Source organism: Salmo salar, chromosome ssa01 (genome assembly GCF_905237065.1).
Source record: "Salmo salar chromosome ssa01, Ssal_v3.1, whole genome shotgun sequence".
NCBI classification, from domain to species: domain Eukaryota; kingdom Metazoa; phylum Chordata; class Actinopteri; order Salmoniformes; family Salmonidae; genus Salmo; species Salmo salar.
In genome coordinates, this window is record NC_059442.1 from 147,413,652 (window position 1) to 147,435,788 (window position 22,137).

Below are 22,137 nucleotides of genomic sequence, written 5' to 3' on the forward strand. Positions count from 1 at the left end.
ATGGCCTATTTATTGCCTTACCTCCTCACGCCATTTGCACACACTGTATATAGACATACTTTTTTTATTTTGTGTTATTGACTGTACACTTGTTTATTCCTTGTGTAACTCTGTGTTGTTGTTTGTGTCGCACTGCTTTGCTTTATCTTGGCCAGGTCGCAGTTGTAAATGAGAACTTGTTCTCAACTAGCTTACCTGGTTAAATAAAGGTGAAATAAAAAATATATAAATACAAAATCCCAGTCTGGGTCACCTAACAGGGATTAATTCACATATGGTGTCCAGGGCACAGCTGGGGGCTGAGGGTGGTCTATAACAAGCGGCAACAGTGAGAGACTTACAGTTGTAGTCGGAAGTTTAAATACACCTTAGCCAAATACATTTAAACTCAGTTTTTCACAATTCTTGACATTTAATCCAAGTTAAAATACCCTGTTTTAGGTCAGTTAGGATCACCACTTTATTTTAAGAATGTGAAATGTCAGAATAATATTAGAAAGAATGATTTATTTCATCTTTTGTTTCTTTCATCACATTCCCAGTGGGTCAGAGGTTTACATTCATTCAATTAGTATTTGGTAACATTGCCTTTAAATTGTTTAACTTGGGTCAAATGTTTCAGGTAGCCTTCCACAAGCTTCCCACAATAAGTTGGTGGAATTTTTGCCCATTCCTCCTAACAGAGCTGGTGTAACTGAGTCAGGTTGGTAGGCCTCCTTGCTCGCACACGCTTTTTCAGTTCTGCCCACACATTTTCTATAGGATTCAGGTCAGGGCTTTGTGATGGCCATTCCAATACCTTGACTTTGTTGTCCTTAAGCAATTTTGCCACAACTTTGGAAGTATGCTTGGGGTCATTGTCCATTTGGAAGACCCATTTGCGACCAAGCTTTAACTTCCTGACTGATGTCTTGAGATGTTGCTTCAATATATCCACCTAATTTTCTTACCTCATGATGCCATCTATTTTGTGAAGTGCACCAGTACCTCCGGCAGCAAAGCACCCCCACAGCATGATGCTGCCACCCCCGTTCTTCATGGTTGGGATGGTGTTCTTCAGCTTGCAAGCCTCCCCCTTTTTCCTGCAAACATAACGATGGTCATTATGGCCAAACAGTTCTAATTTTGTTTCATCAGACCAGAGGACATTTCTCCAAAAAGTTCGATCTTTGTCCCCATGTGCAGTTGCAAACCATAGTTTGGGTTTTTTATGGTGGTTTTGGAGCAGTGGCTTCTTCCTTGCTGAGCGGCCTTTCAGGTTATGTCGATATAGGACTCGTTTTACAGTCGATATAGATACTGTTGTACCTGTTTCCTCCAGCATCTTCACAAGGTCCTTTGCTGTTGTTCTGGGATTGATTTGCACTTTTTGCACCAAAGTATGTTCATCTTTTGGAGACAGAATGCGTCTCCTTCCTGAGCGGTATGACGGCTGCGTGGTCCCATGGTGTTTATACTTGCGTACTATTGTTTGTACAGATGAACGTGGTACCTCCAGGCGTTTGAAAATTGCTCCCAAGGATGAACCAGACTTGTGGAGGTCTACAATTCTTTTTCTGAGGTCTTGGCTGATTTCTTTTGATTTTCCCATGATGTCAAGCAAAGAGGCACTGAGTTTGAAGGTAGGCCTTGAAATATATCCACAGGTACACCTCTAATTGACTCAAATTATGTCAATTAGCCTAACAGAAGCTTCTAAAGCATAACATCATTTTCTAATTTTCCAAGCTGTTTAAAGGCACAGTCAACTTAGTGTATGTAAACTTCTGACCCACTGGAATTGTGATACAGTGAATTATAAGTGAAATAATCTGTTTGTAAACAATTGTTGGAAAAATTTACCGACTTGACAAAACTATAGTTTGTTAACAAGAAATTTGTGGAGTGGTTGAAAAACAAGTTTTTAATGACTCTGACCTAAGTGTATGTAAACTTCCGACTTCATCTGTATTTCTGGAAAGTTGGATTTTTAAAAGTAGAAACTCTTACTCTTTGGGCACAGACCTGGATAGAATAATAGAACTCTGCAGTAGATTGCAACTCCACCCCCTTTGGTAGTTCTATCTTGGTGGAAAATGTTGTAGTTGGGTATGGAAATTTCAGAATATTGCCTTCTCAAGCCAGGATTCAGACACAGCTTGGACATCCATGTTGGCGGAGTGTGCTAAGCTGTGAAAAAAAAACTTACGGAGGAGGCTTCTGATGTTAACATGCATGAAACCAAGGCTTTTACGGTTACAGAAGTCAACAAATGATAGCGCCTGGGGAATAGGTGTAGTACTGGGGGCTACAGGGCCTGTGTTAACCTCTACATCACCAGAGGGACAGATGAGGAGCAGGATAAGTGTACGGCTAAATGCTATAAGAACTAGTCGCCCAGTGCATTCGGAACAGAGAATAAAAGGAGCAGATTTCTGGGCGTGGTAGAATAGATTTAAGGCATAATGTACAGACATGTATGTACAGACATGTAGTCCGGCCTTGACTCACTACACAGGTATAGTGGCAATAGACATATGGAAATATGGAATACAGAAAGAAATAGAATATGTAAACCCACACCACTCTTATTCCCCATATAGGAGGGAGGCAATGAAACCATTTAATCACCTATTCTAAACCACGTAGTCCTACCTACACTGTGTCATGTAATGTGAGACGTTATGTTAAGTTGTTTACATTCCGATGCTCAAGATTTATTAATTAGAATATGCATTAGCTATCATCCTGCCATATTTCCAGCCTAAAGACAATCAAAGGGATTTATCAGATAGCACTAACGCAAATGCCACTGGCACTTTGTTCCACTGACTGCGTAATCACACTCAAAATTATTGTAATTGCATCCTAGCAACCCCACAAAGGTTATACTTTTATGGGTTGAGATTCGGTTCGATTCAAAGCAATTTCCTCTGACATTTACATGCAATCAAACTGTCGCGTAGTCAACTCTACAAATAGTAATGACAGATATAGCGCCGTTATTGAAGTATTGACTTAATGGAGTAACAAGAGAGTGCGCCTACATTTGCATAAATGTTTCTTTAAACAGCTTTTGTTCTTTCCCTCCAGTGAGGGGTGGCCTATATTCCTGCTCTGATTGGACTGATATGGGTAACACTAACACTTCATTGTACAGACCTTTTTCAGCAGTTATTTGGCATTTTGGTATTTAGCCCACTGATGAAGGATGTGTAAAAATGAACTACTGTCTGGCACCATGCTTCAAATAATTGAACTCTAAATACTTGGTAACAAATCATTGGGTTTTGTAATTACCAAAAAGTCAAACTGGTGTTGTTATTACCAGTCAGCCTAACTGTGTAATTTTAGGTTCCATATCAAAACCACTGATGTTATTACATGAAAAGTTATGATTTATAGATATTTTGGCTTCTCAATTAACCAACAAGCTGTGCACATTATTGTCATAGGAGACAATTGACCAATATCTGTTTTCTTCATGTTTTCCCACGCTGCTCTTATTGCTGCCATATAACTATGTTTTTCTCTGTTCTGTATTGACGTGGATTTTACATAATTGATCTTATGGGAACAACTTAAAGCTCTGCTCTTTGAATTCATATTTCTTCACCGCTGTCAATCAAATCATCCCTTTCCTTCTGTCAGTTATTGAATAACAATGCCTATTCTCTCACCAGATATGTTTTATATATGTGTACGTTGTTTGTTCATTTATTGACTACTGCTGCATGTATTTCTATGTCCACCGAACACTGAATAGATAAAATAAACATGTAAAAAAATAACAAAAATAATAATACAACTATAATTAGCCAAGATCAAAGTGTTTATTAGTTGTATATAAAGCATGGATTTAAATGGAATGGGAAATGTTCATACCTTCCTCTCATTTGCTACTTTCCCTCCTGTCTGTGTTGTGCATGGCTGATCTACATCAGTAACTCCATGTATGGATGAGTTAAGATGTTGTATTAGCTGATGGATGTAGTATGTTGTAGTTTGGCGATATCCGCATTTCTGTATCAATGATTTTCCCTCATTAAATCTTGTGACAAACAATAATATCACATCACGTGTGTGTGTGTGTGTGTGTGTGTGTGTGTGTGTGTGTGTGTGTGTGTGTGTGTGTGTGTGCGTGCGTGCGTGCGTGCGTGCGTGCGTGCGTGCGTGCGTGCGTGCGTGCGTGCGTGCGTGCGTGCGTGTGCGCGTGTGTGGGCATATGCATACACTTGTACATCACACGCTGGTCTTTAATAAGAAGACAAGAGGAGCCAGTTCATGACTGTATCCCACAGGACTCATTTGAGTGCTGAGAGAAGCTCTCAGATATCAGTAGCAGCGCTGTTCACCAATTAGCCTAGAGAGAGCCATGATCACACAGATGATTAAAGACTTAGTGCCACTGTTTGTGGGTGTGTGTCTGTGTTTGTCTCTGTGTGTGTTTGTGTGGGGGTGGAGGGGTTGTTAGTGGTTAGGTTTAGGGTTAGGAGATAGGTTTAGGGTTTGAGTTAGGGTTAGGGTTACGGGTTAAGGTTAAGGTAAGGGTTAGGGTTAGGTTTAGGGTTAGAGAAAATAGGATTTTTAATGGAAATCAATTTTAGGTCCCCAAGAGGAAGGTGTGTGTGTGTGTGTGTGTGTGCTTGCAAACATGCGTGCGTGTGTGAGTCTTTGCCCTGCTGTCACGAGTGTGTATAGGAACGGACCAAAGCGCAGCGTGGGTATCGTTCCACATATTTACATTTTAATGTGAAACTATGCAAAACATACAATAAACCATAAACAAAACAACAAACCGTGACGAAGAGGTGCAACATACACTAACTCAAAATAATCTCCCACAAACACTAGTGGGAAAAACAACAACTTAAATATGATCCCCAATTAGAGACAACGATGACCTCTAATTGGGAATCATACAAAAACCCCAACCTAGAAAAAATAACCTGGAACACAACATAGAAATAAATAAACTAGGCAAAACCCCCAACATTGAAAAAAGAAACTAGAACCAAACATAGAAATAAATAAACTAGACAAAACCCCCCAGTCACGCCCTGACCTACTCTACCATAGAAAAATACAAGCTCTCTATGGTCAGGACGTGACACCTGCAGAGTTAGTTGTGATGCCTTCACAGAACACACTCACTCTCTCTCTCGAAAATACACGACACGACACAGATCATCAGCACTTCAAGCACAATCAATGACACTTAACCTCTTGGGGCTAGGTGGGACGCTAGCGTGCCACCCGTGGTGCACTCCATCAACAGCAGGTGCATTTCAAGAGCGGCAAATTTGAATCCAAATAAATGTCAAAATTCAAATTTTTCAAAAATACAACTATGTTACACCATTTGAAAGATAAACATCTCCTTAATCTAACCACGTTTTACGATTTCAAAAAGGTTTTACGGCGAAAGCATAAATTTAGAGTATGTTAGGACAGTACATTTACAAGAGTTGTGTGTAATGTTTTGTCAAGTCAAAGACAGGGTCACCAAAACCATAAAACCAGCTAAAATGATGCACTAACCTTTTACAATCTCCATCAGATGACACTCCTAGGACATTATGTTAGACAATGCATGCATTTTTAGTTCTATCAAGTTCATATTTATATACAAAAACAGCGTTTTACTATGGCATTGATGTTGAGGAAATCGTTTCCCTCCAATAACCGGCAGTCAAGTCAGCGTCAGAAATTAAATAATTAAAATTAGAAAACATTGGTAAAATATTATATTGTCATTTAAAGAATTATAGATTTACATCTCTTGAACGCAATCAACTTGCCAGATTTAAAAATAACCTTACTGGGAAATCACACTTTGCAATAATCTGAGCACTGCGCCCAGAAAAATACGCGTTGCGATACAGACTAGACGTCATGTTGGGGAGATCTAAAATCGAAAATACTATGTAAATAATCCATTACCTTTGATTCTCTTCATCAGATGTCACTTCCAGGTATCACAGGTCCATAACGAATGTAGTTTTGTTCAAAAAAGCTCATCATTTATGTCCAAAAATCTCCGTCTCGTTAGCACATGATGTAAGCCAGCCGGACTTCTCGTCATGAACGAGGGGAAAAAATATATTTCCGTTCGTTCAAACATGTCAAACGTTGTATAGCATAAATCATTAGGGCCTTTTTAACCAGAACATGAATAATATTCAAGGTGGACGAATGCATACTCTTTTATAACGTATTGGAACGAGGGTACCCAACATGAACTAGCGCGCCAGGTGTCTAATGGGACATCACCGTTCCATGGCTCTTGTTCGGTCAGATCTCCCTCCAGAAGACTCAAAACACTTTGTAAAGGCTGGTGACATCTAGTGGAAGCAATAGGAAGTGCCAAAATATTCCTAAACCCCTGTGTTTTTCAATGGGATAGGTTTAAAGTCAATACAACACATCAGGTATCCACTTCCTGTCAGAAAATGTCTCAGGGTTTTGCCTGCCAAATGAGTTCTGTTATACTCACAGACACCATTCAAACAGTTTTGGAAACTTTAGAGTGTTTTCTATCCATATATAATAAGTATATGCATATTCTAGTTACTGGGTAGGATTAGTAACCAGATTAAATCGGGTACATTTTTTTTATCCAGACGTGCAAATGCTGCCCCCTAGACCCAACAGGTTAACACTTGAAAAGATGTGGAACTCGAGCGGCCTTATCTGTAGAGGGCAGGAGGGTCATACTTCCTGTCTCGCCCTCGTTATGTCCTCTCTGCCGTGTTGGCTGATGGACAGGGCTAGGCTCACTGCTCCAACTCATACTTGCTGTACCTGTTCCTGTCTCACTGGCCTGCTAGCCTAGTCGGAGCCTGTCTGTTTCATAACAGGACTTTAATGAGGAGAGATTCAGTGTGTGTGCGAAAAGTGTGTGAGTGGGTAGAGAGTGTGTGTGTGTTGGTAGAGAGGAGGTTTGTGTGTGCGTATGCATACGTGGGTGTGTGGGAAACTCAAGCCATACAGTACATCATTATAATTCATACATTTGTCAAACTTTCCACTGAAACTGTAACTCTAACAAAGAGCAGACTTTGGCATTGACCTGCAAGGCCTGTCAGGGAGCATGACGCCAAAGCTTGTGTTTCATAAGACAGCTACTCTACAATCATCTATCAAATGGATGGAATGTAAAGGAGTTTTCATTGTAAAGATTCATAATTGCACCGTTCATTGCAGAAGAATGTGGGAGCTGTCAGAGAGATGAGGACTGGAAGGTCAGAGATATTATCCTCTGACGGAGGAATAGGAGAGGTATGACAGATGGAGAGCGAGAAAGAGGGGGAGAAAAAGAGGGAGTGAGAATGGCACAGAGAGAGATATACAGAAAATAGAAGAGATAGGAGAGGGAGGGAGAGAAAGAGAGGGAGAGTGGGAAGGAGAGAGAGAGAGAGAGAGAGGAAGAGGTATAGGAGGAATAAATGACCATGACACAGAGTATTGAAAATGCCCCCTGAGCGTGTTGCTGTCTGTCGTGAAACAATACTCCCTTTTTTACATCTTCTGCCTCCATTCCCGCTCTATTTGCCTCTCCCTTTCCCTCGCGCTCCCTTGCTCGCCCTCCCCCTCTCTCGCTCTCGCTTTCTTTCCATCTCCCTATCCCCTTTCTCCCTCTCCCTGATAGTATCCTTGGCAAGGGATGGATGCACTCGGAGCGATTAGGAATTAAAATGACAAAACTGAGATCATCATCTCCCAAGATCAAGTGAAAAGAAACGGCCCATGAAAAAGGCTTACGCATGCTAGTGTGGGTTTATGTGTGTGCATGTGTGTCTACTTGTGCAATCACGTGTTTGTGTGCATGCATGCATGCTTGCTGTGTGTGTGTGTGTGTGTGTGTGTGTGTGTGTGTGTGTGTGTGTGTGTGTGTGTGTGTGTGTGTGTGTGTGTGTGTGCATTTATATGTGTATATTTATACGGGTGTATATCAGCACGACAGCCGCCCACCTCAATGTGTGATGCGAGGCATCAGAGATTGGGTTCCCGTCTCACTCAGATGGATCGTGGGTAATGTAGTGTATCAAAGGGCATTGGAACGGCCTGGTCCACTCGTTTCCCCCCATTGCCATCACATCTAGTATGCACCCACACTCATGACGGCTACTGCAATTCCCCTCGTACTGATGTCAGCAGTTTTGACTGAAATATACTGTACTTTGATCCTAAAAGTAGTGTTTCTCGTACCCCAAAAATTCATGATCCCTAGTTAGTATTCTGCTCAGACTCTCCCCAAAAAACTTCGGAGGTGATTGTTCCGTTTTTTACTCGGGAATGACAAATTCTCTGTGATGTGTTTTTGTTGTTTGATTTAATAGAGGTTAACTCTTAATTTCAGCTTTTTCTGTCTGTGTGTCGTCCTGCTTGTTGAAACAGATGGTCTTGTAAAGTTTAACGTTGGTTTTTGTTGTCGTGCTGAGTCAGAAACCAAAAGCCATTAAGATCTGGTTTAACACTTGGCTTTATCACACAACTTAACAATGGTGTAAAATGCACAGTTGGGCATTAGTCACATGTCTCAAAAAGCCATGGATTACAAACAAGCCACGTGTCATTCTCAGTGCCAGGAGTTTTTCCTGACAATGTAAAACCTGACCAGGACACACTCCACACCCCAGTCATTCTCACATAATAAGAATTTTGAAAATCCATTCAGATAACTCTGAATGCTATCCAAGACATTGCTTCATGGTAAGTACGATGCTATTGGGGATATTGGAACAGAGCCTTGGTGTTCCAAACTGGGGATTCTCATCTCAACAACTTTTTCCCACTCCAGGTTGTCAGTGCCATCCATCCCCACCCTCGTATTTAATTACACTGTAGTCAGAGCAGCCATTCAGCCAGCCAGCCAGCCAGCCAGCCAGCCAGCCAGCCAGACAGACAGACAGACAGACAGACAGACAGACAGACAGACAGACAGACAGACAGACAGACAGACAGACAGACAGACAGACAGACAGACAGACAGACAAAGCAGCCGTTCAGACAGACAGTCACCAGACAGTCAGTCAGACAGACAGTCAGACAGACAGCAGGCTGATCAATATGTGTAGAGGCTTTAACACCATCACATACGTGGGAGGAATACGATCAGGGAGCGAGAGTAAAAAAGAGAGAGTGGGGGGAGACAGAGAGAAAGTGGGAGGAGGGAGGGAGAGATGGAGTGAGATAGTGAGAGAGAGAGAGAGGGGAGGTAAAGAGAGGGCGATAAAGAGAAGGGTAGAGAGGGAAAGAGAGAAAGTGGGAGAGGGAGATTAAGGGAAAGAGAGAGAGAGAGGGTGGGTGAGAGGCCTAACATCACGTTACCACACAGTAAATCCACAGCATTCTCTCAATAGCATCAGAGGAATTACCACTTTTATGTAAATTAGTAGCTGGCTCTCATCCTCCTTTCTCCTCTCCTCCTTTCTCCTCTCCTCCTTCTCCTCTTCCTGCCTTTCAACATCTGCACAAATAACAAGATCCCTCGCTTTGTTTCAGCACCAGAGTGGAGGGATATATAATACAGGATATGGCCCCACAAATGCATTAGCCTCTTTTTATAGAGAAGTAGTGGTGGGAGGCATTTATCCCCCTACAGAACTACTCACAAATAGTCAAATAGCTCCTCCATATAAAATACATCCCTAGGTGGATTGTTTGTGTGCACGGCTCCATATCTGGATATAAACACAGGGACCACTCAGCACAGCTCTCTTTGCAGGAGAATATGTTGCACATCCAATTCAGGTGAATGTAGAGAAGGCTTAAGCAGAGACAGGGAGAGGCAGACTGTCCGACATGCATTTTGAGAATATGTATTCTGATATTCAGATGTAAACAGGGTACTCTGGGGTGGCTGTTGAGAGGAGGCAGAGAGGCAGAAAGAGGAGAGGAGGAGGAATGGAGGACTGAGTGATCCATTATAGCTTACTTCATAACCAGAGAAGCGGAAGAGAGGGGGGAGAGAGAGAGAGAGGTTGGTGAATTACCAAACAAGATGGTGAGAGATGAGATGGTGAAAGAGTGATGGAGAGAGAGAGACGTAAAGAGGCAGAGTCAGGGCAATAGTGTAGAGGTGTCAGCATCAAGGGTGTCTCAGTGAGAACACATAAAACACTCCTTCATTCTGTCTGCTGTCAGCACTCAGACACAGACCCACAAATAGAGATGTGACACATACACAGGAATGCACTTACACACACACACACACACACACACACACACACACACACACATACACACAAGGAGGAATACGCGTACACACATGTTCATCTTATGGCTCCACTGATGTTTAGAAATACTAGAAATCAAAACAAGTGCATACTGACTGTATTCAATAAAACTGATGGCACCCCTGCACTCTGTGAATACACAACCACACACGTTAGCGGGCATAGGTCTGGAAACATACGCTGTATTATGAGGTATGGTACTACAGTGGACAGTCTAACAAGCTATGCTATGAGGCAGGAGAGAACAACCCATCTGAGGAGCAGAAACACAGGTCAAAGGTTGTTTTAACTTCCACAGTCAGAAACATGTCCCATTATGTCACCAAACAGATCTATGTTGTCGGTGCCTGTACTGTATGTCACAGGGGAACTGAGTTGTGCGCCTTTCATATTGGACCCCAGGGAAATGTAGTCCACATTGGGCACGTTCCACTAATGAACTGAGGACTGAGGAGGATGTGAGCAGGCAGCACGGTGTGTTTGCGTGTGTGCGTATGTGTGTGCGTACGTGTGTGCGTACGTGCATGCGCGGCGGCCCAGGGAGAAGAAAAGGTCAATGAGGCTGCTGAAGTGAAATACTCAGTTCAATAGCCCTAATTGGCCTGTTGGAGGGGAGAATGGAGACGTGAAACTTCTTAGTAAACACATCCTAGTGATGACAGGGAAAGTGTGTGTGCGTGAGTAGCTAGGTACATTAGCATACCTAAACATAGCCTAGACCCAAGTACTCCACCCCACTAATCATCTGAGTTGTCACTACACTGTGTGGTGGATGTTGATTATTCAAGTAAACTTATAACATGGCATTCAATAAATAAATTATACAGTTCCCTCCACAACAGCATATAGTCTTTTTTTAGGACATAGAAACAAGGTGGAAACCAAATAATGTTGGTTTCCAATTTTTTTGCTCCAAATAATATTTAAAAAAAATGAATGGTTTTTTTTGTTGTAAAAATAGTAACATAGTCATTGAGCAGAAACTTTTACCAAAAGTACCTGTAGTCCATATGCCATTTCACACTGCATTGTTTTTAGCCCCAGGCTATTTTAGCCCCAGGCTGGCCCTGGCATAGATTAGCCTGTGTTCACATACACACATTTGTTAACTTCATTTGTTAACCCCTGGGCTAAGGATTCAAACTTGTATTCCAATGGACAAACACAACATGCGACCAACATTCTAACTCTGATACGCGACCAATGTTATAAGCAATGTCATTTATTAACACGACATTTCCTGTTGCTTCTGGCCTAGCATTTTATAACCAACAGTGATGGTTTGTATAAACCTTGCTGTCTACCTGTTTGACCTCGGAAACAAGGTTTCACTTTTGAAATTCGATCAAGCCCCTGTGTAGAGAATGCTGTGTACGTTTTCTGATCCAGGTGAAATCATGGAACAATATTATTATCGTGGATATATCCAATTAAATGTGAATAGAAAAGCTATGAAAACAGACAGAAAGCAGCATTTGCTCATAGAGATTACTAGTATTACTATTAAATTACTAGTAGGCTATTCTAATTCCTAATTCGATGCGTTTGCTGCCCTTCCAGCTGTAGAGTTTTTGTAATTTTAGTTGGCTTTAGTTAGCTTTAGATGTTAGCCAACCTGCATAGCAACCGTTTTTGTTAGGCATAGCAACCAATGTTTTTGAACAGATAAAGTATTTTGGTTTTTGTCCTCAGGTGGAAGGATGAAATAGTAATAATTGACTTATCAAAATAATGTGCAGAACGCATTACTGGCATCTCGAGCATATATAAATTAAGTGACAGTGCAGCTTTTGTGATTGGACAGTGAGCACTCCAGGCGTGGTTCTTCACCATGTTTCACACCGAAAAGTCGGTGGTAACCCTGCTCCCGAGCATGACCAGCTAGCCCTGGGCTAAGGTTGGTAATAGCCCAATTTAGAATGTGCAAGTGTGAACACCTGCTTAGCCCCGTGCTAAAATCTCCCTCAGCCCAGGGCTAAGGAGGCTGTTAGCCCTGGGCTAAGGTGCAGTGTGGATGTGCCTTACAGCGCATTCTGAAAGTATTCAGACCCCTTGACTTTTTCCACATTTTGTTACGTACAGCCTTATTCTAAAATTGATTAAACTATTTTTTATCATCAATCTACACAATACCCTAGAATGACAGAGCAAAAACAGGTTTTTATAAATGTTTGAAAATATATGAAAAATGTCAAACGGAAATAACACATTTGCATAATTATTCAGACCCTTTACTCAGTACTTTGTTGAAGCACCTTTGGCAGCGATTACAGCCTCAAGCCTTCTTGGGTACGACACTACAAGCTTAGCACATCTGTAATTGGGGAGGTTCTCTCATTCTTCTCTGCAGATCCTCTCAAGCTCTGTCAGGTTGGATGGGGAGCGTTGCTGCACAGCTAATTTCAGGTCTCCCCAGAAATATTCGAACGGGTTCAAGTCCAGGCTCTGGCTTGGCCACTCAAGGACATTCATAGGCTTTTCCCGAAGCTACTCCTGTGTTGTCTTGCCAGTGTGCTTAGGATTGCTGTCCTGTTGGAAGGCGAACCTTCGCCCCAGTCTGAGGTCCTGAGTGCTCTGCAGCAGGTTTTCATCAAGGCTCTCTCTGTACTTTGCTTCATTCATCTTTCCCTTGATCCTGACTAGTCTCTCAGTCCCTGCCGCTGAAAAACATCCCCAAGGCATGATGCTGCCGCCACCATGCTTCACCGTAGGGATGGTGCCAGGTTACCTCCAGATGTGACGCTTGGCATCCAGGCCGAAGAGTTCAATCTTGGTTTCATCAGACCAGATAATATTGTTTCTCATGGTCTGAGTCCTTTAGGTGCCTTTTGGCAATCTCAGAGCGGGCTGTCACGTGCCTTTTACTGAGGAGTGGCTTCCGTCTGGCCACTCTACCATAAAGGCCTGATTGGTGGAGTGCTGCAGAGAGGGTTGTCCTTCTGGAAGGTTCTCCCATCTCCACAGAGGAACTCTGGAGCTCTGTCAGAGTGATCATCAGGTTCTTGATCACCTATCTGATCAAAGCCTTCCCCCCCCAATTGCTCAATTTGGCCGGGCGGCTAGCTCTAAGAAGAGTCTTGGTGGTTCCAAACTTCTTCCATTTAATGATGATGGAGGTCACTGTGTTCTTGGGGACCTTCAAAGCTGCATAAATATTTTGGTACCCTTCCCCAGATCTGTGCCTCGACACATTCCTGTTTCGGAGCTCTACGGACAATTCCTTTGACCTCATGGCTTGGTTTTTGCTCTGACATGCACTGTCAACTATGGGACCTTATATAGACAAGTGTGTGCCTTTCCAAATCATGTCCAATCAATTGAATTTACCACAGGTGGATTCCAATCAAGTTGTAGAAACATCTCAAGAATGATCAATGGAAGCAGAATGCACCTGAGCTCAATTTCGAGTCTCATAGCAAAGGGTCTGAATACTTACTGTAAATAAGGTATTTCTGTTTTCTATTTTTAATACATTTGCAAAAATTGTAAAAACCTGTTTTCGCTTCGTCATTATGTGGTATTGTGTGTAGATTGATGAGAAAAAAAGTAATTTCATCAATTTTAGAATAAAGCTGTAATGTAAGAAAATGTGGAAAGTCAAGGGGTCTGAATACATTCCGAATGCACTGCACGTGTTCCACAGCTCTGGTGCTGCAAGATTGTTGGTCCTCCAACGTCCAATGAGTCATCAGAACTATAGAGGTTGACGTTCTGGAAGTATTTGTGCCTCAGGAGGTTGTGCAGATGGTTGTCAGAATGTTGTGGAGATGGTTGTCAGAATGTTGTGGAGATGGTTGTCAGAACGTTGTGGAGATGGTGGTCTAGTGTTAATTCAATTCGATCTCGGTGGTTTTCACATGCATAATATTGAGGTTATTGAGATACACATATGCATCTCAAAACTATGTGAATTGACTACAACTTTGCTGTCTGTGCGTGTGTGTGTGCGTGCACTCATGTCCTTTTCTCTAGGCTCACATCAAGCACTGTTTGGTAGATATTATTTGAACATTTCCCAAACTCTGAAAACCTCTTCAGAGTAAGTCCTCTGATACTATACCTCTAATTAAAGTCAGCCTTCCATATTAGCTGATGTTTCCTCTCAGTAAAGTACCCTTCACCTAGCAGCTGCTGAATAGACAGACTCCCATTAGAAAGAAATGGCCGACAGTGAATCGGAAAGCAATTCCCTTCACCATTTGGGCCACTGTGTTGACCATTAGTCTTGCACTGCAACGATTGTAGAAATGTAACCGGTAGTGTTGGGTAGTTTGAAGGGTTGTATACCGAGTCTGGAACATTTTCATTTTGTTTATGGTTCAAACTCTATTTTGTTAACTTGTGTTTTATTGGACTTTTATTAATAAGGAATGCATAGGAATGTGCTATTTAAGGGGGAATGTTTTGCTGACTAGTGTGAGCTCCGGGGGAAGCTGAGTGTGTATATATAGAAGTCAGAAGGAAAACTACAAACTATCCCCCAAGGTTTGTTTACGTGATGTCATACATGCACACACACACTTAAAATCTCCCTCAAAATCCATTCTGGCAACGTCATGCACACACCTACGTACAATCAACCATGTTACAGGCCATCCATTTGCTTTATGTCCTTAGGCTTTGAACATGAAGAGGGTCGAGGGAGAGTTTTAGGAGACAAGGTATCATGGGCGATTTAGTCCGTCTCCAGGCAAGAGAGAACGGCAGGGAGAAGGAATTTGCAAGCGGATTGCCGGCAGTCTAAATCCGATCTGTGTGATTGATGTTTGGACCTGGCCCATCAGACTGACCTTTGGGGTGAGCTTGTAAATTAGGTTTCGCTTCAGCCAGAGTGGAACACACTCCCTCCCTCCTTCCCTCCCTCCCTCCCTCCCTCCCTCCCTCCCTCCCTCCCTCCCTCCCTCCCTCCCACACACACACACACACACACACACACACACACACACACACACACACACACACACACACACACATACATACGTACACTAACACACATACACACGTACACTAACACACACACACACTCATTGCTGAGTCCATTACACCTCCATCAGTCACCCCTTCTGCAGCGCCCGACACCGACCATTTAGTAAACCAATCACTCTAAATGCACTTATGAACTCCATGACGGTGGCTGTATAACTCAATGATAGTGTCTGTGTCTTATCTCTCAAGACAAGGAAGAAAGAAGAGAAGGAAGGGGTGGTGAGAAGAAGAAGAGAAGGGCAAAGAGAGGAGGGAAGGCTGTTTTATGTGTGAGTGATAGCCCGCATTGACAAAGGAAATGGTTTGGAAGATAACGGTTTGGAAGATAATGCTTCGTCAAGCAACCAACCGTCCAGGCATCGATTTAATCTTGTGCAGTCTCCTGGATTTGACCGTGTCACTGGCAGATTGAAAAGCTTAAGTGGATATGGGGGGGGGTGTTCTTTCACCTGAGATCACTACGGCACTAAGCTCACAATGTGGCCCAGATTGGCCCAAAACACTGGAAGGAACAAACAGGATAGGAAGAACATCCCAGGACAGCAGGCAGGCCTGGTTCCTTCATGTGAAGCCACACACACACACACGGAAGCAAAAACAGACAGACAGACAGACACACACACACACAGGCACGTACACACACACATACAGTACATGAAAGTGAAGCCACATGTTAACATCAGAAGCCTCCTCCCTAAGTTTTTTACTCACTGCTTTAGCACACTCTGACAACCCTGATGTCCTTGCCGTGTCTGAATCCTGGCCAAGGAAGGCCACCAAAAATTCTGAGATTTCCATACCCAGCTACAACATTTTCCGTCAAGATAGAACTGCCAAAGGGGGAGGAGTTGCAATCTACTGCAGAGATAGCTTGCAAAGTTCTGCCATACTTTCCAAGTCTATGCCCAAACAGTTCGAGCTTCTAATTTTAAAAATTAATCTCTCCAAAAATAAGTCTCTCACTGTTGCCACCTGTTATAGACCCCCCTCAGCTCCCGGCTGTGCCCTAGACACCATATGTGAATTGATTGCCCCCCATCTATCTTCAGAGTTCGTTCTGTTAGGTGACCTAAACTGGGATATGCTTAACACCCCAGCAGTCCTACAATCTAAGATAGATGCCCTCAATCTCACACAAATTATCAAGGAACCCACCAGGTACAACCCTAAATCCATGGGCACCCTCATAGATATTTTCCTGTCCAACTTGCCCTCCAAATACACCTCTGCTGTTTTCAATCAGGATCTCAGCGATCACTGCCTCATTGCTTGCATTCTCTATGGGTCCGCGGTCAAACGACCACCCCTCATCACTGTCAAACGCTCCCTAAACCACTTCTGCGAGCAAGCCTTTCTAATTGAAGGATATTGACCTCATCCTGTCAGTTGAGGATGCCTGGTCGTTCTTTAAAAGTAATTTCCTCACCATCTTAATGTCCCTTTCAAAAAATGTAGAACTAACAACAGATTTTGCCCTTGGTTCACTCCAGACCTGACTGCCCTTGACCAGCACAAAAACATCCTGTGGCGGACTGCAATAGCATCGAATAGTCCCCGCGATATTCAACTGTTCAGGGATGTCAGGAACCAATACACGCAGTCAGTCAGGAAAGCAAAGGATAGCTTTTTCAAACAGAAATTTGCATCCTGTAGCTCTAACTTCAAAACGTTTTGGGACACTGTAAAGTCCATGGAGAACAAGAGCACCTCCTCCCAGCTGCCCACTGCACTGAGGCTAGGAAACACTGTGACCACCAATAAATCCATGATAATCGAACATTTTAATAAGCATTTCTCTACGGCTGGCCATGCTTTTCCTCCTAGTTACCCCGACCCCGGCCAACAGCTCCGCACCCCCCGCAGCTACTTGCCCGAGCCTCCCCAGCTTCTCCTTCACCCAAATCCAGATAGCAGATGTTCTGAAAGAGCTGCAAAACCTGTACCCGTACAAATCAGCTGGGCTAGACAATCTGGACCCTCTCTTTCTAAAATTATCTGCCGCCATTATTGCAACCCCAACAACTACCCCTTCCCCTACTGTATTTATTTATTTATTTTGCTCCTTTGCACCCCATTATTTATATTTTTACTTTGCACTTTCTTCCACTACAAATCTACCATTCCAGTGTTTTACTTGCTATACTGTATTTACTTTGCCACCATGGCCTTTTTTGACTTTAGCTCCCTTATCTCACCTCATTTGCTCACATTGTATAGACTTTTTTTTCTATTGTGTTATTGACTGTACGCTTGTTTATTCCATGTGTAACTCTGTGTTGTTGTTTGTGTCGCACTGGGTTGCTTTATCTTGGCCAGGCCACAGTTGTAAATGAGAACTTGTGCTCAACTAGCTTACCTGGTTAAATAAAGGTGAAATAAAAAAATAAAAATAAAACATAGACACTATCGAAGTTCTGCGTGGCTTAGTTTGGTAGAACCCCTCGGCTCCTAGACCATTGATCGGGTCAAGGCCGATTTGCTAATGGCTGAATATGCTAATGGCTGTCTCAGGAAGCTCACAGTGGTTATCTGTGTGTGAGGAGTGAGCTGTTGATTAGGTCTGACAGATTCTGATGTGGCGTAAGGATTAAGCGTTACTGTGATGTTTATGTATAGCGGGGGGAAGATTGCCACCAATCTGCCCCCGTCCCCGTCCCCGTCCCCCCGCCTAAAAAAAACGATCAGCCTTGTAGTTAAAGTCGCTTTATTTAAAATGATATTTTTTGACATTTAGACCCTCCTCGTGTTGCATTCTGGGATGCGTCAATGTCCGGGATTAGTGGTAAGCCCGGGTGTTTGGTGAATGCATTCATTAACCGAGACACACATTCCGACAAGCACACACTCTTGACTGCCACACACATTTAGTTAGGCACATAGTTAGTTAGTCCACAAACACACACACGCACACTTACACACATTTTTACATACTCACACTCTCTCTCACTGTCTTTCTTTCTTACACACACACACACACACACACACACACACACACACACACACACACACACACACACACACACACACACACACACACACACACACACACACACACACACACACACAGTCACAAAAATATGTACACACACACACCCATCTGACAGCCAGCAGGATGAATAAACAGGAGCCACCCAGGTGTAATTATGGTCCACCGTGGACCTATGTCTCATGTTTATAAGATGAGGCTGTGGCCTCTCCTTGACCTGCTGTAAAGTTGACGTTGTTTGGTATGCCACTGGGGCACCCAGGACTCCCATTAGGAAGCATTCGGTATGTGTCCAAGGCCATTTAAATAATATTAATTTATAATTAATATGGTGATTTAATTATTACCATCTCTTTAATAAATACGCACTAGCACCACATTAAATCAGGATCATCTGTGGAAAATGCTTGCATGCCCTCTAACTAACATAAAAAATATGATATGATTTTCAATTTGGTCTGTGGCTGTGGTAGAGATACTAGCTAGCAGGGGGGATTTGATTTCCACTTGCAGCCCACAAACAATCCGTACAACCTACCACTAGCCCCCAAAACCTTCAGTGCTTGCAAATCTGAAGGGAAGACAGGTTCAGGCAATGGTCTTGGAGGAGCATCGTCCAGTTCTTTATACCTATACAATTCATTTAGATGTGCACACACAGATGGGATTTTGACTAGGTCAAGGGACTTGGGGTTATTTTGGGAACAGCCTTAGCTTTTAGTAAGTAATACATAAAGTATCAGCACAATCCTCTGCATAAAGGGTGCCCTGTATGAGGAGAAGTACTTACATAAAGAGTGCCCCCTGTGAGGAGAATTCCCTACAATGTCTAATGTAAGGCAGGTTAGTAGTAGAAGAAATGGCTCAGCATTGGAATCATTTCTAACAGACATAGACGGTGGTTGTGGCCACAGTCAAGACCATGTAATGGGAACTTTATTGCCTGTGATGGCTGGGTGTTGCAGGAGGTTCATAGCGGCTGTCACCTCTTAAAATCCAATAAGATCTCTAATGAGGAGAGATCAGGGGCTTCTGTCAGAGGCTGAGTGGCGGCCATTACGCATATGACACTATATTTCCCATAGTGCACTACTTTTGACTAGAGAGCCCTATAAGTGCACTACAGGGAGAATAGGGTGTCATTTGTAACAAAGCCATGGATGGATGGTTGATGTGTCTCTGCTGAATGTTTTCAAATGACACTGTCAGCTGTCACTGCTCTCTTTCATCTTGGCCCTGGGGACGCCCACAGGGTGTGCAGGCTTTTGTTCCAGACCAGCTCTAACTCTAATTCAACTAGTCAATACTTTGATATTTTGTTGATTTGCTTGTTTGGAGGTCTTGTAAGTGCTCGACCATGGTGGGGGAACAGGAAGAACACTGCTTTCAGCCAACTTAATTTACTCCCTTTATCCCTTCGCCCCTCACTTCAAACAGCTTTGTGCTGAGACAAGCAAACAGCAAACCTAGACTCTGCAGCACAGCACAGGTGTTCCTCAATGGGATAGTCAGGCAGGCGGGAGACACTGAGAAATGACTGTGCCTTTCCTATTTGTGTTTGTCATGGGTATTTGTGTATAATCTGCACTGCACTGCCCACATAACCAGGTTATGTAAAGTCGAATCTGGGACACAGTGTGACCAAGAAGTCACAAGGAGGACACAGAGATGCACCACAAGGCTCCCCTCTCTCTACCCTCTCCACCCTCTGTAAAGGGAAGGGGGAAGGACTGTGTGCGAAACCAGCCGAGAGCCTCTGTTGACATGCCCTTGTCTTGTGTCTCTGTCAGAGCTTGAGAAATTGGTGTAACCATCCTTGAAAGATCACAAACATCTTGTTGTTGTTGTTGTTTTTTTGTGAGAAGACATCAGAGCGTACTTAATAGTTTGTGGCATCTGAGGCGATCAAGTAGGTATTGGGGAAATGGTGCATTAGTAATGTACAGTAGAGTGACTGGTTTCTAGTGTGGAGCGGTTTGTGATGTGGATGACACCAGACCGTTGAATCTCAGCGCATGTCTCAGGGCTGACTGGTATTGAATGTGAACAAAAAATATATATATTTCTACTCCATTGGTTAGTTGCTGAAAACTGTAGGTATAACTGTTTGCGTTGGTAAAGCACAAAATAAAATCGCACAGTGGTGATCTTGCGAGATTCGGGAAATTAAACTATTTTTCTACTTACCCAGAGTCAGATGAACTCGTGGATACCATTTTGATGTCTCTGTGTGCAGTCTGAAGGAAGTTGAAAGTAGTTTTGAATGCCAATGCTAAATAGCATTAGTGTAATGACTGGAAGTCCACAGATACGCTAACATCATGCTCGCGAAACTAACTCCAACTTCCTTTAAACTGCATGCAGATGCTGTCCATGAGTTCTCAGTTTACTGGTGATGTTTTTTGGTTTGGCTCATGTTACCACCAACCACTCAGGTCAGAAAAGTAATGTACATGAAGTCATGTTCAGAGCCCTCCACTGGGATTCAAAAAGGAGGACCGGTTGCCCTGGACCTACTGGAAGCCCAAGTCGTTTGCCTGCGACTGCTTCTCAGTCCACAGATAAAGACAAGCTAAAGTGGAAAGGAAATGAATATACTAGGGATAGTAGAGGTGAGATTTTATCTCTTTTTGGTTCCATGAGAAGGACTGAGAAGATGCACTGCAGATGATGGCGGCATGTGTGAAGTATTGTGCTCTTTATTTATTCAAAAACACTGTGAGGTAATGTGTGAGGACATATAAGAGATGGAGCATAACTGTTCGATTATTAAGTCTGAATTTCCAGGGTCTTTTTCATCTCAAGGTTTCATCCATCCTAATATATTTTGTTAGTAGTAGGGAAAACCTGATCTATTTTACTGAAATCCTGCCACTACATTTAGTATGATATTACTATATTACATTGGCCTACCAATGTAATAGCGATCGTACAATATAATATGAATTGTAGGATGTATAGTATACTACGTCTTGATCGCATTTGACCCGTTTAGTATAATATTACATTCGACTGCTTTAGTATGATATACTACGTTAGGTTAGGGGTTAAGTTTAGGGGATAGGGCTAAGGGTTAAGGGTAGGGTTAGGGGAAGGGTTAGCTAGCATGATAAGTAGTTGCAAAGTAACAAAAAGTAGTAAGTAGTTGCAAATTAGCTAAAATGCTAAAGTTTTTTGTGATGAGATTTGAACATGCATCCCTTTGGGTTGCTAGACGTTTGCGTTATACTCCAACCCGACCAATCACCCTCCTTTCATTTTTGCCTTAAGTAACCGGCTGTCCATACCAAACTTAACATACTGTATCATACTAATTTGACTGTCCCGGATTTACGTTTACTATGTTATGTCTAGTCAATGTAATGTAACCTAGCGTAAAGTAACATGTCATACTAAATATGTCATACTAAATAGAGTGGCATGGCTTTTAGTAAAATAAAATACATGTTGCTCTAAGACCAGGCTGGTAGGGATGGTAGTGGTAGTATACAGCATGCATTACATTGCCTATTGGTTGTGATTGTAATAGTAGTAGTGGTGCTAGTAGCATAAGGAATTGGCCCATTCAGATCAGTGACATTTGTATTTTAGCCATTCAGCTGAGCAGACCCTATTATTTCCCTGAGACACTGGTCCATCATGTCGAATTTTTGCCTGTTAGGCAAAAGAAGAAAGTGGAAAATGTGGAGCTGATGCAGCAGGATGAATCAGGCCGATAGACAGGGGCAGTTAACACCTTTATATCTCCTGCCTGTATATTAGGAAAAGGCCTTTCACATGAAAGATGGGGCTTTGAACGTGTTCAAGGCTTTCATGATGCCTTAAAGCTAAACTTAAGCCTCAGACGGTCTCTTAATCTCCTGCTGTAGGTGTGACATTTGGGCCTGGGGATAGAAATGTACGTGTCTCAGCGGCTGTAGCTGTGAGAGTGACACACACAGACAG

General features: G+C 42.8%; 1 protein-coding gene across 5 annotated transcripts in view; it reads left to right on the forward strand.

Moving 5' to 3' along the window:
- The window catches only part of LOC106567541 (netrin receptor UNC5D), a 353,854-nt gene that overhangs the window by 186,229 nt on the left and 145,488 nt on the right, over window positions 1-22,137 (forward strand). Inside the window, exon 1 of one of the 5 annotated variants that reach the window (XM_014136984.2) lies at window positions 14,851-15,017. The exons of the other annotated variants lie outside the window; for them this stretch is intronic. The gene's annotated coding sequence lies outside the window, so the exon portion shown is untranslated. Of the gene's footprint in view, window positions 1-14,850; window positions 15,018-22,137 lie in introns of those variants that run through there. 5 annotated transcript variants of the gene reach the window in all.